Genomic DNA, 4,016 nt, shown 5'->3' on the forward strand with positions numbered 1-4,016 from the left:
TGTAGTAGTTTAATTTATTTATTGAAAGTACAGGTCACAGAACAGACCTGCTTGAATGTTTTTTTTAATCATTCCTTGGGTCCCCTCTCTGGATGGCAGAAAGGCTAAGTACGTACATTAGGGTAATCAGTCAGCCCTGGCTTCCCATACTGGCTCTCCTGATCTACCAGTTATATTAGCCTAGTCAGGATAATAATACCTATGTGTTGTTGTGGGACTAAATATAATGTATGTACCTAGTAGGTGTTTCATAAATAGTAGTTAATATTGTCATGAACATTGTTAATTATATAATCTTGGGCAAGTTACTTAACCTCCCTGAGCCCCAGCCTCTCCTCTGTAAATTAGGGATAATTTTATGTTTAGTGTAATCAAATGTATCAAACTTTTTTTTTAAAAGAAAAAGTTGTTTTGGACTCTGAGGCTGTAAAGATTCAAGCTTCCTATTAGTTTTATATTCATGTGCACCTTTCTTGCCTCAAAAAGTTCTTTCTAGACATTAACATCACTTTGTAACACAGAGTTTTGCTTGCATACCTCCTGTGATAACTAAGGAATATCTAGTGCTTTAGCTAGGACCTGAAGTGCCCCGTGTGTCCTGTGTCCTATGGGCACCATGCCATGGAGCTTCATATAGTCCCTATGAAATAGATTCTAGAGAAATTCTACTCTGTAGACAAAGAAGTAGCCTTACAGTGGTATGTAGCCTAAGAGTGGACAGGTTTTTTGCTTATGGCAGACATGTTAGCTGATCTTTTTAATCCCCTCCTGCCTTGCTCCCTTTGGCTACAAAGTGTGGGAAAGCTAACTGCTCATTCTCCCAGCCTTCTGTGTACTAGAAGTGGTCATCTGCCAGTACTGGCCAATGAGGCCTAAGTGGGGCTCTCTGGTTCCTTCAGGAAAAATCTTTGTTTTCTTAATGGACAGATTTACAGGAATGACATCCCTTCTCCCTTCTATCTTTCTTGAATGCAGATGTGATCCTTGGAGCAGGGGCAGCTATCCTGAGACTTAGTGACAAAAAGCCAAGAAGCTAAGCCTGGCAGAGTGGGAAGATAGAAAGATCCAGACTTCCTGGTGGCATTACTGAGGTCTAAACAAATAACCACCTACTTCCAATTAACTCTCTAAAATGAAAAGCTATATGAACATCCATATTGTACATATGTGGGGAGGTGTGAGTCCTCTTTATGCCGAGAGAGGGTAATAGAACTTCTTGGCTCTGTCTCAGGGCAGAGTGAAAGGGATGGCTGAATGCACAGCTAAGAAGTTTGCTTTTTTTACATTACTGAGTTTTGAACACATTTCTAGGACAATCTCCACAGAGGGCCCTGCTATGAGCTGTCCGCCAGGGTGGTGCTGATATGCACATAAGCTGCCTAGCTAGTGAGGATCCTAGGAGCTGTCCCTACTACAGCCACAGCACGGCAGCAGCAAGGAAATGACAAGGTGTGTGTGTGTGTGTATGTGTGTGTGTGTCTGTGTTTCTACCATTCAAGGGAGAGTCATTCCTCATAACTGGAATAACTCACTGGCTATGGCATTTTCAAATATTCTTCGCAAAGAAAAAAGAATCTTATGGGGATGGGGGCTAGAGTTCTTGTGCAAGCCCCACTGACAACTGTATGAGAGCCTGATTTATTTCCCAGCCCCTTTGGTTCAGTGTGGGATACAACAAGGGGGTCTATGAAGTCTAATCACGTGGGCAATTGGTTCTGATTTTCAGGTAGATGAAGAATAAAATCCTGAATCATCTCAAGGACATATCCCACAGGAGCCTTCTTCTGGGACACACTGTCATGAGGACATATCTGGATCACAAGAACAGCCTTTAGGGTTTGATTTTTCCTTTGAGAACCTGAAAGATTGGACATTTTGCTCATCCTTTTTGCTGTCCTGTCTTGTCACAACCTTACCAAAGAGGGCATAGCACATACTTTTTCCCCCTCTCCTCCCATTCCTTGGTGAATGCACAATCCTAAGCATTTTTGCTGAGAGTGATTCCAGAGATACTGACATGGATAAAAACAAAACAAAAACCAAACATAGGTCAGTTGCTAAGTTACATGAAGTCGTAAAAGCTTTTGAGAAATAGCTGGTACTGATCTTGGTTGAAATCTAAATGGAGCTTCTTTTGACTCTATTTAACCCCTTTCTGACCCTTTCACAGGCCCATCTCTTGGATTTTTTTTCATCCCTTGAATTCTGATTTGATTCACTGGACTGGTGCTTTTATATCTCTCAACCTCCTTCTCATTCAGCCTTTGGCTATAGAAAGGCAGCAATCCACTTTATGGAAAGTGCGAGGTACTCAAGAAGACAAGGACGATCCTAGGGGGCTAATGGGAAGTGAAATGTGCTGGTTCTTATCTTCACCCTGAGCTCTTTCTTGGAGGTCTATTCCATGCTTATAGTTGGATATATATATACATATATATGTATATATATATATATATATATACATATATATATATACATATATATATATATATATATTTGTTTATTTATTTATTTCAGAGTCCATGACTTGTGCTTAGTAATTTGAAGAGAAAGTCTTAAATAGTTATACCTTTGGATTTAATTATGACAATCTTTTCCTACTTTTCTTTCCATTTTTAGTTTTCCATTCTAGCTCCATTTTTTTTTTCTGTGAAGGCTTCAAGTAGTCCAGCATGGAAGGATGTATCCTTTTGGCACTTAGAGTTAAGATATGCAGGATGACTTGATTAACACTAAATTACTTGTGTATTGTGTTGCTCCCAACCAGAATGTCTCTGTAGCTAGTTAAGAACTCACAGATGCTCCTCACGTAATTGAATTGACTGTATTTTGAAACATTTTGGATACCATCACGATAAATCCAGAGATGAGTAAAGGTGGATTTAATCATGATTTAAACACAGTTTTCTTATTTTTTGGTGATCATTCACTTTTTTTTCTGTCTACCTCTGATGAGCTGTCTACTGATCAATCTACTCTCCTTACCAGTCTCCCACCTGCTTCATTTGATCCCCGGATCTTCTAGTTACAAAGTTATGTGTTCTTTTATCTATCTACATATCCACATTTCCCCAATGCAGGACTCCTTTGAGCATAGGTTCCCTAACCACTGGACTCTCTTTACAGAGCTCAGTTCTCTGGCACACAAACAAATTGTACTCTGCCAGATATCTATGGGTTGATCTTCCAATCACAGTCTGTTTGGGAACTTCAGCTTTGTAGAACTCTAGATTTAACAAAAGCTTCATTAGTGGGTGATTATCCATTTTACAAAGGATTCCTTTAAATAGCAAATTCCCAGAATGGGCTTAAAATAGGTTTAATTTAACTCCAGTCCAATTGTACACTCTGTTCAATAACATGATGATTGTTAAAGATAAGGTACACTTATGCTTATTTATAGACTAATTGCTTGTTTGTCCTTTTAGTCCCCCTACTTTGTACCTAGTAGATCACACTCCCTCTTTCAAATTCTTCAAGATTCTCTCCTTGGGAAGGCTATTTTCTCATGAAAAAGAATACCGTCAGGTAGCTCCAGCTTAGTCTTGTCATCACTACTGTCCATGATCAAAGAGAAGAAATTATCTCCACCAAAGGCCACCCCTATACACATAGCCTCTCCTATCTCTCTTTGTCTCTTTATTGGTCTCTCTCTCTACCTCTCAGAACACCTAACCAATGATTGTAAAGTTCATAATTGACTTTAGTCTGGGTCTCTGGGTCCCCTTTACTGAGATAGTGTTCAACCCACACATGGTCTTTGAGATAATAGAGAGAAAGACTATGGTCTCATTGCCTGTACTCATCATTAAAACTAGATGAAGGGAAATCTTCCTTCTGCTGAAATTGTACCTGATATTCCACAATAGATATCACTGCATATTTCAGTGCACATAATCTGTGATTCTCATGCTATGGTTGTGTCTATAGGATTCTGACTAAGCTGGTAGTGGCTTGAGGAGAAAATTCAGCTTATCTTTACAAGTATTTTTTGAGTGTTTCACTTATAAACTGAA

This window comes from Panthera pardus, unplaced genomic scaffold, assembly GCF_024362965.1.
Source record: "Panthera pardus isolate Hobbes unplaced genomic scaffold, ASM2436296v1 HiC_scaffold_13, whole genome shotgun sequence".
Taxonomy (NCBI): Eukaryota; Metazoa; Chordata; class Mammalia; order Carnivora; family Felidae; genus Panthera; species Panthera pardus.